The 15527-nt window shown below is 31.7% G+C and overlaps 1 protein-coding gene across 1 annotated transcript in view; it reads left to right on the top strand.

Moving 5' to 3' along the window:
* Positions 1–251: 251 nt before the first annotated feature.
* kdm7aa (lysine (K)-specific demethylase 7Aa) overlaps positions 252–15527 on the top strand; it is a 248442-nt gene continuing 233166 nt past the window's right edge. Inside the window, exons 1-3 of the mRNA XM_087246068.1 lie at positions 252–541; positions 4158–4251; positions 13282–13371. The gene's annotated coding sequence lies outside the window, so the exon portion shown is untranslated. The remainder of the gene's footprint in view (positions 542–4157; positions 4252–13281; positions 13372–15527) is intronic.

Here is a 15527-nt window from a genome sequence, read left to right as displayed (position 1 = left end):
TATGAGTGGCATAGTTGTTTGTTTTTCAAGTTTTCCTCTAGACATTTCTTTTTTTTAGATGATGCTTTATGCTCACACATATTCTCGATTTATCTTCTTGTTTATTAAAAGACGATAACAAACATTTTTGATGCGACCAAAAGGAAATATCGAGTGTTAAAAGGGATGATACGTGAGCTGTCACAATCAATCTGACCGAGTCGCAATCCTAGTTGAACGATTCCTTCAAATGAATCAATTAGAAGTGACTCGTTCGCAAATCGAGCGTCGTTTGTTCTAATTACGAACAGCTGAGAGAAAATACTAGACGCGTGATGATTTTTCGAGTTTGTGAATTATCTATTCTTCAAAAAAAGTGAAAGAGTGTTGTAAATATAAACAATGGCCATTTTTTATTACTGGGAAGTTTCGTCCCACTTTAAAATAAATTACTGACAAATTCAAACGCTGAAGTAAACGATATCATCGTGAGTGGAAAGCGCGTTTGAGTCAAACTGGAAGGACCGAACACCTGCAGAAGACCGCTCACATCGCCCTCTCTGTAAGTCATTTAAAGTTTAAAAGGTTATATGGAGCTTAATGATTCTTGACAAAGTAGTGTTAGATTTAAACGGTTATTGTTTTAAACACTGAACGTAGCCTACTGTATTACACTGATAACGGTACAGTAGCTTCCGCTTGAGTGTGTGTGGCCATTAAAACTGCATAGGATCTCTGATATTATAGACTAAAGTCATTCACTCAAACGTATTGCTTAATGATATAAAAAGAAATACAAAAATCAAACCGTTTGTCTCGAAAATATGCCCACATAGGGCTAAATTATATTTTTAAAAAAAACGGGCTATATGCCTATACTACAGTTTACTGTAAACTACAGTATTTATTACAGTTTATATTCAATAACTTATATTTATTATTTTGTGAGTATCGTATTAATCATAAATTACTAAAGTATTTTTATGTGATTTTTATATAGATTCTGGGTTGTAAGTGGTTAATTTTGTGTAAATACTGAGCCACCTATATATTATAATTATTCATTTCCCAATTTTGCTGGGTAACAGAATAACGATGTAAAGAATAGATAATTTGTGCCGAAGTACCTTTATTTCATTTACCTAATTTTGGTGCAGTTTAATTCACTCTGTACCATGCACGTCTTTCAATTTATTTTCAGTGTTGACCCTTACAGTCAGTATTGACCTTTATAACCGAGCCAGGAGTGAAGTAGCTGTGTTGACTTTGACCTTTGTTAACTTCTTGACATCAAATGCTTTCTAATTTGCTCTGCTTCATGAACAAGCATACCGTTTTATTGCAAACATTGATATATTGACCTTAGATTCAAACCTCAGGCCTGACACATCAATAGTCTGCATTTTCACTATAACAGCCTATACTCATTTCATTCTTTTAAATGATATGGTAACATTTTATGGATAAAGTCCATCCCCAAGCTTTTTTAATAAAAAACAAAGCCTTGCATGCTTATTGGCACCCCGATGCAAAGCTTATCAAATGGCTACTTGCCACAAAGCATATACACGTGACACGATATATTGAGCCATAATAGTTTATTAAATCTTTAATAAAATGCAAAGCTGACAGAAATGAAAACAGCTCATGGTGTATACAATAACTTGTATATAATTCAGTCAGAAGGTGGCGCCAAACAGTCTAAAACACAAAGCCGATGTGATGGCTAAAGCATACAAACCGTTTTATTCATTCACAAGACATGTATCTTTTGAGCATAGAGAACAGCTTAAATGATTGTACACTGGTGTAAAACATTCTTAATGTACATTGTAAATTGCTTTAAACAAAAATGTTTCAAGTTGGCACAAATAGCCTTTTGGTTAAGTCTGCCAACATAGCATTGAGGTGCTCACAGCAACCCAAGTTTTATTTCTGACTTTTCCAGAACATTTATCAATATATAAACCCAGGGTGTGTTCACATTATAAGATTGGTTTTCTTTGGCCAAAACATTGATACATAAAGTTAATCTTGTGTTAATAATAATAATATAGTTTTTATTATCATTATTAATTATCTCTCATGTTAAACTTGTAAATATTTATGACAAAAAATATAAATGGAGGTCTCAGAGTTTTGGAACAATAAGGAATTAATAACATAAATTTCATTTTTGGGTGAACTAACCTTTTAATAGCTCCTAATATGAAAATATGAAGAGGATTGATTCCTGGTAATGAAATGTAACACTTTACAATAACAGTGCCTGAGAAATGATGTGCTAATACGTAAACTACACATTATTATGAATTGATTATGAGTTTATGCATGCACTAATCATGAACTAACTGTAACTACAATATGAGTCACTAGAGTTAATGTGTGAATAATGGCTACCTTACCTGTTAGTACATGGTTGTTTGTTAATCAATGTATTAATTACCACATTAGTTTGATTAATTTAACCATGAACTCACAATATATTAATGTATAATTATGGCATGACTCTACTTGGAGGGGCACATCATCATTAACCCATTCTTAACTACTCATGACCTCTTTATGCACGCCTGTCTAGTGCGTTTACACTGAATAACAAATGATGGTTGAAGTCAGAATTATTAGCCCCCCTTTGATTTAAATTTTTTTTTTTCTTTTTAAAATATGTTTCAAATGATGTTTAACAGAGCAAGAACCTTTTAACAGTATGTCTGATCATATTTTTTTATCTGGAGAAAGTCTTATTTGTTTTATTTCGGCTAGAATAAAAGCAGTTCTTAATTTTTTAAACACCATTTAAGGACAAAATTATTAGCCCCTTCAAGCTATATTTTTTCGTTAGTCTACAGAACAAACAATTGTTATACACTATCTTGCCTAATTACCCTAACCTGTCCAGTTAACTTAATTATCTAGTTAAGTGTTTGAATGTCACTTTAAGCTGTATAGAAATGTCTTAAAATATCTAGTTAAATATTATTTACTGTCATCATGGAAAAGATAAAATAAATCAGGTATTAGAAATGAGTTATTAAAACTATTATGTTTAGAAATGTGTTGAAAAAAAACAGGGGGGCTAATAATTCTCACTTCAACAGATAAATGTTCTATCAACAGTTTAAACAAAGGAGGTGATGAGTAGTTAAGTATGTCTTAATGGTGATATGCCCCTCCAAATAAAGTCAGCTTTTAACCTCATGGGTTTATGTTGATTAAATTTAACTTAAATTTAAATGGTTATTAATACATTAATTAACAACATACTAACAAGAATTTAAGGTGGCCATTATTCACACATGAACTCATGTGACTCAGGTTGTAGTTAATGTTAATCCACAACTAGCACACACCTTAACTCATTAGTTCATAATTCACATATAAAAACATCATTATTCATGTACTGTTATTGTAAAGTGTTAACAATAAAAAAGCAGCTCTGTCAAAATTACATCAAAAACACTGAAAATTGTATTACAGCCGCTGTTCATCATTTATTGTTCCCGATGTGGTGTTGAATCCTTAGAAGTTTGTTTGTTCTGTTGAATACAAAAGGAGATATTTTATAAATATATTATGAGGCTTGTTGATGGTACTCGTTGACTTCCATAGTAGCAACAAAATTTATTCCATGCAAGTTGTTGTGTCCATGCAAACAGCATTTCTCAAAATATATATATTTTTGTGTTCAACAGAAGAAACTAAAATAGGTTTTGAAAGGCGAGTAAATGATGACAGAATTTTCATTTTGTTGGTGAACTATCCCTTTAAATAATGTTACATTAGGTCTCAAAACATGCAAAGCACATTTAATTTGCTGTGTGTCAGCTGAGTTGCTCTGCTCAACAGTAATCAATGAATAAACCTAGACTGCTCAAACACATGTCTATAAACATGAAATCAATCCCATTCAGTGATGAACAGATGTAAAAGTGGGGGGGGAAGCATTATGGGAGGCTAATGGGATGGATGAGTGATTGATCTGCATGCAGATGGGATTTTTGTGAGGTCTGAATTCAAGCTAACAAAAACACTGAAACAATGACATTAGGTGATTTATATACTGTAGACACACCACTGCTGACTCTGCTGTGCAACATTGAGGTAATCTGTAAAATCTGTAAAATCATTATTGCATTGTTAATCCTCTGGCTTTGTCCTCATTTGTATAATTGCAGGTTCAGGGTTATTGATTGGCCACATGTGACCTTTTTTCATACATTACATGAGGACACTATCTGCTATCCTGTTCTGGAGCATAATCCCTGTAAGGTAAAAATGCTGCTAATCCTGTTTCTAAAAGACAAATGGTTAAAAGTGGTGTTTAGATAAACGACAACTGATTGCAGTCTGAAAAGCCCTCTTGTGAGTGTCACAAAAATAACATGCAAAAAGAGCTAGTAAAAATCCCTATTACACAAGTCGACAACCTTGTTGGCAACCTTGGTTTTTAATAACCTTTTATCTGTGCAAGAAACATTTAACAAACAGTTACTTTATTGATATTGATTATAATATTTAGAAATATATTATAAAAATACATATTAAAAATGTCTTGTAATAACACCCACTAACACTCAATTGATTTTCCGTTGTGTATTTCAGTGATACCTATATAAAGAGTTTAAGGAACAAATTTTTTTTTTTTAATAAATAAAAAAAAATTAAAGATTTGTATTTGAAAATGTATCTATTACAATAAAATCAACTTAATTTGAGGATGGTTCAGTATTTACATAAAAAATGGCACAGTTATAGGTTGTTAATTTAAATTATTTTAAACAAATGTAAAAATATAGGGCAAAAAAATCACAAATTTAAGGAATCTTAAGGTTTTGTAAAGTATTGGATTGTAATACAACTCTTTACATAAAAAAGCATACATGTAAGTAAAGTGAATATTATATGTCAATATGAGTATAAAAATGTATGTAAAAATGTATCTTATTATCTGTATTCTTAATTTTTTTCAAGCAAAAAAAAGTATATAAAAGAATAAGTGATCACACCAAATTGTAGAATATTTTCAACTGCTTAACTTAAATCTGACAAATTATAAAACCTAATGGTTTTACGGAGAGTGGAAATATGTAATTATTTAAAATGGCAATAAATCAGTATTTGACAAATATAAAAATAGATAGTATTCATTAATTTTTTCCCCTAAGCTTTTATTGTTTAAATAGTTTAAAATATTTCATAGAATCTATGTCACAAAATCAATATTGATGACAGATGTGACATGCCATGCACCTCTGTGGAATTTAAGTCATAAGTTTTATGTGCCCTAACAGAATTACTGGATTTATTATTTTACACTTATGTTAAAGGTGTTGCAGTTAAATATAAACCCTTCCCCTGGTGTCGTCATTTTGGGGGCTCAAAATATTTGGCCCCCGATAAACTCTAAACGACTTGATGTTTTAGCCTTTACCTCATTATTAGTTAGGCGTCGTATTCTTCACTGGAAATCAAACAAACGTCCAACTATATACCAATGGTTTGTCAATACAATGTATTTTCTAAAGATGGAAAACTAATTTCTTTAAAAAGTGGCCTTGTTTTATAACTTTAAGTCTCTTAATATCTTGCCTTCGATTAAATAGATGCACTCTCTTTTCTTTTGTTCATTTATTAAATTATTTATGTATTAAGTAATTTAGTTTTTAACTATTGTTGTACTGTTTAATTGTAAATGTTTACTTGATTGTGAGTAAATGGTGTGGAAATTCTTTGCGGTAAACTATCCCTTTAGTTTTTATTGCTTTTATCAATACAGCAGTATAACCACACATTTTCAGTTTGTGTTCTGATGTCAGTGCAAAAAAACAAAAGCTATACACTACTCTAAAACTACTCTTAAAAAATCAATTACTGACAACATCCCAGGAGGAAAACTCCTCATTATTGTCCCGAGACGGTTTCAGATGTTCAGGACAGCAGATTAAAACCCTTTTTCCTGATAGCGATCCACAACCTGTCCTGTGGGTTGTTGTCCATGTAAGCCGAAAAACTCGTCCAAGTTGAAATCACTCTTTCTGACAGGGGACAAATTGCTTGCCAGCACAGGAGGGTACAGTGAACCCTGTGTGCTTCTTAATCTCCATCCAAACAAGATTCTCTCCAGACATCTGACAAGTGGGTTAGGACTCTTTAAAGGCCATTTCTCTGGGACTGCTTGTTAATAAGGGTCATCCTACTGCTTGACTAAATAGATGGACACGTTTGATCTCACTGCAGGAAATGTTAAAGGACTTCCTGTGCGTTTGAGCCGGCTAATTAGTGAAGACTGTTCATTTAAACGTGTTAATTTAGGGTTCATGGGGGGGGAAAGAGAAAGCAGGCAAGCCTTTTAAATCTCTATTTATGTAATGAAGCAGAATAAAGAGCTGTCTAAGAGAGGATCATTGAAACAGGAGCGCACGTTCATTCACTGGAAATGATAATGGTATTTATCAAAATGTGATCTGTCTTTATAAAAAGATTATTTCTTTTGCTATGACAGAAGAGTTTACACAAGTGCATCACATTGCGTCTAACATCTTTTAAAGTTATCATATTTTAAGTTTGTTAGCCTGAAAAATTACATGGTTGTCTTAGTTTAAAGGGCCCCTATTTTACACAATTTTCAAGTGAAAATTCAAGATAAGTCTTTTGTGTCTCCATAAAAACAGCTATTAGATTATTTATTATACTTTTGTGTATATTGGAAATTTGAGCTGTAACTTATTTTAAACCAATAGTCATAGGAGAAAAAGTCACTTCAAAGTGATGATAATCATTTATTATTTAGCGACAAATTGAAATATTAGAATTAATTTCCTAATAGGTTGTGTGATAGTAAGACATAAATAAATGACACAAAATATACATATAAAATGGCATATAAATTATGACAAAACAAATGTATTGAATGTATTTTTATATTAGTTTTTAGTAGTCACATTAATATTTCTACTGCACTGTAAAAAAAAAAAAGTACTGGTTGCCTTAGTTTTTTTCAAATTAAAAAAAGCCTTAGCTGAATCAAATTAACCTTAGGAGTCATTTTAACTTATATTATATTAAACTGACTTTAAAAAGCTTAAAATTAATCTGGAACATGATTAACTGGTTAGTCACCTCACAGCAAGGTTACTGGTTCGAGTCCCGGCTGGGTCAGTAGGCATTTCTCTGTGGAGTTTGCATGTTCTCCCTGTGTTTGTGTGGGTTTCCTCCGGGCACCCCAGTTTTTGCCACAGACCAAAGACATGCGGATAAAATAAAAGCAAGAAATAAACTGTATTGTATGTGTGTGAATGAGTGTCAGTGGATGTTTAATGAATAAAGGGACGAAGGAAAAAAAATACTTATAAATATTTTGGTTTTGCTTTGTACATAACATTTAGTTTTCATTTTTCTAGTACATTCAATCTACATACAATGTAGTCTGCAAGTTTCCAGTGATAATGTGGATGATTTCTGGTGTCAGCATCATATGGTCTGATGGCTCTCTGCCTCCATTCTGGATGAGTGTGCATTTAGCCTAATGTGTTGAAGACCAGCTCCATCAGTCCCATTAAAGAGCTTCACTTTACCACGGGAAACCAGAAGATCCCCCAGAGAATTAATTAGCATCTCACAACACATGCTATAATTATACTTTAGTAATGCACGCTTTCAAAAAATAAAAAAAATAAAAAATGTACACAAATCAACAAAATGATGTAAATGTGACAAGTAACAACACATTTATTTAATGACTTGATTGCTTTACAAAATGAACTTATATTAGATGCTAATTAACTAAGTGTGTGTGTTAAACAAACTGTCCTTTAGATGGAGCTGTGATACAGGGCAGTTTTTCAGTCAGTAATTCATAATGAGGAATTAAAGCTTTTTATTTTGAGAATGAGAGATGTTAAATTGTTGATCGCTTTGACTTGACCTGCAGTTTATCTTTTTCTATTTGTTAATTTGGACAGTTTCTTTAACACATCTGCTACTGCTACATAGTTTATAATGTAATATAATTAACATAGGGTTTCATAAGTTAACATTAACATAATAATTGACAAAATTGTACAACATTTATTAATCTTAATTCTACATTTACTAATGATTATTTGTGCTTGTTATAATATAATATAATATAATATAATATAATATAATATAATATAATATAATATAATATAATATAATATAATATAATAAACCAGTTGTCCTCATATAACATGCATGCAGAATGTGTATTTCACAACTGTATAAATTAGGTATCGAGTTTCAGAAGGCAATACATCTAAATGAACAATTAACTGATTAAATATAAATGACTGATACCCAGCGCTGCTCACCGTCATCCATTAAGTGCTTCAGCAGTGGCTCTTCTTTATGTGGTGAACTGGAAACAAGACATTTTAATAATGACTAGAGGGCAGATGTTACTGTGCTAATAACTGCATTGACCCGCTCAGTATGGTGCATTAGTAACTGATCACTTTTATTTTTATTTATCAAGAACGCTGGTTCTGTGTATTTCTTATTCAGATATTATTAAAAAGTCTTTTAAATGCCATAAACTAAACCTGCTACAAAAGGAATCACAAAACTGCCAACTTTAATTTGAAGCAAATAAATTAGCCCCTACTCGTTGAAAATATGTGCCTTGGCTTACATTAAAAAAAAAACATTGCCCTGGGTACAAACTGTGCTACAAAATCGGCATTTTTTATTTAAGGTCTGTTTTCTTTAAAAATCAACTATCTTCATTGCCTGATTAATATATGTTATGAAGTGGATCTCACAATGTAAAAGAAGCACTGCATTAAAATAATTTTATTTGCATCATGTCTTTAAAATATGAACATATATTTTACCCCAGTATATTCAATGCAGGATCTACACTAGCCTTCTAATCCTGACGAGCGTGTGCATGTAAACGTTTCATCTTGTTTTATGCTTGAACAACTAAATGAACATTACATAAACATTAATGCTGTAAAATGAACCATGTAAAATTGAAAAGTCACTAAGTCACATGGAAGTTTATCAGGGAAGAAACACTAGCTGTGCACATAATCTATTAAATTCTTTTGGTTGTATACTTATAAACAGTGTGCATTGCTTATTACATGTGTATAGAAATATTAAAGTTTAATTCAATTGTGTCTGAGCTTCATTGGATTGGGTGGAGCTAAATATCTCCATTAGCTCACTTTGCTTACTGCAATTCTCTGATTGGGGGAATTTTCTGTATAGCAGCATGGATGTAATGCAGTGAAATGCTTTGAAATGCTCACAGGAAACAAGACTCAGCACAGAAGTGTGTGTGGCATGTAAAGAGTCCATGACATTAGTCTTTAGAAGCATCAGCTGTATGTGTGTGTGAAATCATGGGGTGATCTGGGACTGGTGTGTGAGTGAGGTGCAAGATGGGGTATGTTGTTCAGTTCAATGTAAGTGTTCTCCAGTAGCCTGCATAACAATAGCTAATGTATTTTTTGCTGTAGTTATAACAGGATTAATGTAAACAACTCACTGTGAACACTACTGTAATTTTCTGAAATATTTCTTTGCTTTATTAAAAACTATTAATGTTCCAAGTGGTGATTTGTAATGACTGCTGTTTGTCAATCAATTCAAGAGAGAATAGTGATGTATTTAAAAAAATCGCATATTCTTTTCTTTGAAGGATTTTCACTACATCTCTGGTCAAAATAATGTAACTACAAAAATTCTTGGAGTAGTAGAAGCAGCTGGTCTCATGGATTGATGGACATTCATGTTTGTTTCAGCGTTGTGCTTTCTGTCTCCTTGTTTACAGACGCAGGAGTATTTGTGGGCGGTTGCTCTGCATGTAAATTGTGTCTTTATGTCACAGTATGAAGTCAGACTCGGAAATGTAGGCCATGCTTTAGATGATTCATACCAGAACTCTCAGCTTTCTGCCCACTGAATCGCTCCTTTCAGTAAAACAACATAAACCTCTGCCGTGACAAACAAACATGCTGCTATTTTCAGACGTGCAGCAATCATCCTGTGGCAGAATGCGAAAATATCAGCAGATAATATTTATTGTTTGTTTTCATATTTGAGACTGAAAGTCTACAGGCACAGGATGTTTGTCCACTGGATGAACATTGTGTAAGTGTTGTACTAGCTGAATCTGCATCTGCTGCTCATGTTTTCATGCAGTAAATGTCATTTAAACCTTATTACATATTCAGGTCTGATTTAAGCCAAAAGAGATGCATAAAAATGAGAAGGGAAAGAAAAAGTATAGTTTTTTTGTGAGGGGACGAAACTTTAGAACAGCTTTAAGAACCTTTAAATACGTGCAATTTATTTACATTTTTAAAAGATGTGTCAATCAAAAATACATTTGGTCACACTTTTTAGGACAGAAATTTTATTTTATCTGTAATGTAAAATGTATTTATTTAGTTTAAAAACAGGTTTGTGTATGCGTGTTTGTATGTATGAATTTGTCGGTTTATTTCAGACCTAAAAGCAGATAAAATAAATAATTTAAAAAGAGGGTCCAGAATTTTTTCTCCATAAATAGTAAACAAATGTTTAAAGGCATAAAAAGTGTCCAGATTATTATTATTTTTTTTCAGTTTAAATGTTAAGATTGAAATAGGTGTGTTCATTCATGCCAAGGATGATAAAAAAATAAATCCGGTATTTTACAATATGCAGAATATCAGAGACTGCAACTGTAATGAAATACATGATTGAACATGTTGGAATCACTTTCAGAGCATTTTCCCCAGCTGATAAATTGGGTAAACATTGCCAGCTCAAAAAATATAAACATAAATGGATGAAAGAAATAGTTGGAATGATTAGAAAATTTAACTTTGCCACACGGGAAATTTTTTTTTTTTAATTATTTTAAAATTATATTAAAAATAAAAGTTCAAATATATATAGCAAAAGAAAATCGAAGACACTCAAAAAAACAAAAAACCTTTTTAATTTTTTTTTCTTCATTTTTTTAGTATTTAGCTTGATTTTCTTTTTGCTCATGAATCCCTTACCCGAAAAGCACCAATACATTAGGCTACCACTGAGGAGTTTTTTGTTTGATTTTGGATTTTTAAAAAATGTAATCAACTTTTCCCCTCTTTAATTATATGTTTTTTTTAGTTTTTTTTTTATAAGCAGCCTGATCTGGAATGAATGTATGCATAATGGAAAAAATAGCAATAAACATTGTAAAAGGAGGGTGAGGGAGAGCAACAGACCTTAGTGGGCGACAAAATCGTTTCGTGACCCACTTTAACTGTTTGCTGTCAGCTCTTGGAAATTATAACAGCCTCATTTCACTGTGTCAATAAACATGTTTTTTGATTCACTCTTTAGCTCAGTGATCTCTCTAGGTAGCCGTTTTCTAAAAACCCTCAGAATGAGTCATTCTCCCAGCAACATTAATTATAAAATCTGTTCTGAGAATAACTATAATAGACATAATGCATGCGTACATACGTGCGCCTTAACGCATTGTCCAATGTCACAGTGAAAACATCAGCAGCTATTAATAACAGCCTGCTGAAGGCATTGCCACACCAAAGGAATATCTCTGTTGCTATGGAGTCCAGAGTTGATGACATCACAGAGCAATATGAAAGAAATATGGAAATATGAAAAAAAGGCTTCTGGTTACTGGGAAAAAGGTGATACCAGGAATGAGTATTAAACAAAAAAGTGTGCTTGTGAAAATGGCATTAAATTTATATATATATATATATATATATATATATATATATATATATATATATATATATATATATATATATATATACATACATACATACATACATACATACATACATACATACATACATACATACATACATACATACATACATACATACATACACACACGCACACACACACACTCACATAAATATATATATATAAAAAAAACACTGATCTGTCCAGTTCAATGTGTAATTTGCACACTCAAGGGTCCTGACTCAATGCTATCTATTAATCAAATTAATGCTTTACAACATGGGTAATTGCATGAGAAGGTCACTAATGGAAAATGCAATGTTGCTGGTCTCCTACGCTCAACGGAGAACACCAAGCTCTCAATGGATTCAACAATTAGACACACTCATGCGCTAAAGACATTAGCATCAATCAGTTTACAGTACAGCTTCCTTCAAAAGGGCTTATATAACTCCTTTTGTGTGAGACTTAAAGGGATAGTTTATGTTAAAATACAAAATATGAGCAACATACAAAAAAAGACATTTTGAAGAATGCATGAAGAATGCTTCTTATCAGTTCACTAATGATTCGCACAATAGAATAATAAGTTTTTCACTGTTTATAGATGAAAGAACTGGCTCTCACTAATTATTGTTTTTTTATGAAAGTCACTGCATGGTTACAGGTTTCAAACATTCTTCAATATTTTCAACATAAACAAATAAACCAATAAAGGTTTGAAAACACTTAAGGGTGAAAGTTAATAGTGAGTAAATTTTCATTTTTGTGTCAACTGTTCCTTTAAATTTTGTGATTCTCATTTGATGTCAGACAGACATATATCCCTGCTGCAGAGCAGAATGTATATCTCAAATAATAATAATAAAAGTAGATGAAAAAAATAAACCATTTAACAAAGGGGAAATTTTGTATAAATTTGTAAAATGGGAATTGAATAAAAATGTTGATTAATTCATTATTTTTTTTTATTTTTTATTTTTTTACAAAAACATTAAGGTTCATTTCTAAACAAAACCCCACTTGGGCTGGAACAGGTTTTTAAATTTTTGTTGAAATGCCCCTTTAAATAATTGAAGAACTCTTTGATGTTTCTTTTTGTAGTAGTGTTTTTTTTTTCCTAGAAAGACCACTAGTCGTGACCATGAATGTCATTATTCTAGTGTGTGATTGTGAGACAAAGGTAAAGCAGGTGTTACTCATTTTGTGCTAAATAAGGTGCCTGACAGTGACATTGTGTACAGGGCTGGAACAACACTGATAAGGCACTTTATCGCTGAGCTACACATACACACACACACACACACACACACACAAACACAAACATGCACAGTTATAATGCGTTCTTTGTTCTCTTTTGCTACATCAGTTGTTCGCTTCAGTCTAATTTGCACTGGAGACTTTGACAGCAGTGCAGCTACTCTATCAAAAGTGCTACATCATTCTCTTAACTACACCCCTTTATGACATCACACGTGTTACTTGCTCTTTTTTTTTTTTTTTTGTCGACTAAAAATACAGCATAATAAATTCATCTTTTCTTGTCTTGTTCTTCCTCCACATGGCAAATCGTCATATAAATAGAGCAGTCTGGACGTCATCTCTGACCTGAAGAAAGATTGAGAGTCTGTGGAGGTGGCGGACTGAAGCTTCCAGAGAGCTGAAAATATTCAAGTGAGCACATAAACTAAAATATATTCAGTGGAGATTAAAATTAGACAACAACCTACTTTTTCTATTTATTGTATTGTAACAGAAGTAATAGAGTTACATATATTCACATATTACAGTATTAAAAACTGAAATGACATTTTAAAAGCAGCAGTAAGTTTTCACAGAAGTTCATAAACCTGCTGATTTTTAAAGCTTTTACTTGACTTTCCTTATTTTAAAAAGGAAAAAACCTGTTGCCTTTAAAGCAATTAGTTGACTACTTAAAAAGTAAGTAAAACGCTTGTTTTTAAAGTGATTAGTTGACTATTTAAATTGTAAAGTAAAGAATTTTTTTAAGGAATATCTGATACATTTTTTTTTAAATCTTGCTTTTAAAGTTATTGGTTGACTTTTAAATCGATTCGTTGACTTCACTTAAAAAGTGAGTAGCTTGTCTAAGTAAATAAACTGTAAAAGTCACGTCAGCTTAACAGTACCAAGTTACAATGGGTTCACTTACTTTTTTCAAGTTACTAATTACTATAACGCGTAGAAGACACTTTGAGATTTCATACAGTTTTTGTTGTTAATCTGTATCTGGTGGTAAATTCCTATTTAACTAGCTTTCAAACCAAAATAGAATCTTTCATTCATTAACCTATCCACATCTGTGATTTCTAAATTTTTGCATCACTGTTCCTTCCCAAAAGTCATGTTTCATATATGCTTTTATATATATATATATATATATATATATATATATATATATATATATATATATCACATATATATATATATATATATATATATATATATATATATATATCACATATATTTCACTTGATGTTTTGCTATCGGCTCAATCTTTTTAGAGCTTCACTATAATGCACTTTGTGTTTTTAGCTCCGTTTATTACACATTTGGTTTAATGGCACTGGCATCTGAAGTGCACTTTATATTTCTGGCCTTAGTTTGAATTTCATAAAACGTTTCATAGCTTTTTCGGAGGGTATGATGATGATGATAATAATAATAATAATAATAATAAATAATAATAACAATAATAATAAGAAGAAGGTTTAAACAGCTGCCGGCGGAGGCGAGCCCCATTCTAGTTAGCATGAATAGGTAGTTTTGATCACATTTTGTCCCTCTTTGTGCTACATATCACAATTTGAAAAGATTGTTGAATAAGAAAATGTATGAAGGATGTATGTTCAATGTTGTATTATTGGAATTGACTGGACTTATGGATCCTATGCAATCGTAATGGGTTGGGACCACTTAAATTTCCTGAATTTACAAAAGAAAAAAAAATTTCCAATGTATGGTTTAACTTCTATTGGCAATTCTTCTAAATGTTACATATAAATCCTTTAATTTAGAGCAAAAAAATTACAACTGATCAAAATATCAAAAAAAACACAAACATATTCATATATTAAATTTTAGGCAGCACCAAACCAATTTTTTAAATTCAGAAGAGCCAAGAAAGCATTCATTTGTGGCATAAAGCATGTATTTGACATTGCACAGACATTGCTATACAGTTGCTGTAGGCAGTTTTCCATACATTCTAGGATGGGCTTCACTGAAAAAAAATATTCAAAGATGATACCTTGGATTTACTCTTTTTTTTTTTTTTTTTTTTTTTTTTTTTTTTTTTTTTTTTTTTTTTTTTTTTTTTTTACGTTAAGTGGTTGTAAACCATTTATTTGGGGTTGAATTTAAACAAACCAATTAAGTTGAACATTATTACATTTAATTTGTTTGTTTAAATTCCACAAAAAAATTGTTTGCATCAGTTCTGCATGCAACACTTTTTTTCAGTGTTGTAAATCAGGTACATACTGGTATTTGTGGATGATTCCTTGGGGTCATTTCTGCTCTTTGGTGTTTCCATTTGCATAGCTATGGATCCAGCAGCTACAAGTGGTAGCAAGATGCTTTTACTATAAACAGTGTTGGAAAATACCATCCTGAGTCTTAATCGGAGGCAACAGAGGGCTTTAACTGTGTGGAGCTTATATTAGCACACTGCTTTTGTAGCAGTTCCTTTCTTGGCAGTCAGTGAGCCTGTCGTAATGTTAACAAATAGCCAGCTATTTGGGAATTGTTTTAGCCAACTTTCATTTAAGTTTGGCTCCATTCTGGTCTGAAACTCCCACTTTTTTTAA

The sequence above is a fragment of the Danio rerio genome, chromosome 4, assembly GCF_052040795.2.
Source record: "Danio rerio strain M-AB ecotype USA chromosome 4, GRCz13ab, whole genome shotgun sequence".
Classification (NCBI taxonomy): domain Eukaryota; kingdom Metazoa; phylum Chordata; class Actinopteri; order Cypriniformes; family Danionidae; genus Danio; species Danio rerio.
The sequence above is the reverse complement of the archived record's forward strand: the minus strand, read 5'-3'. Positions and strand labels throughout refer to the sequence as shown.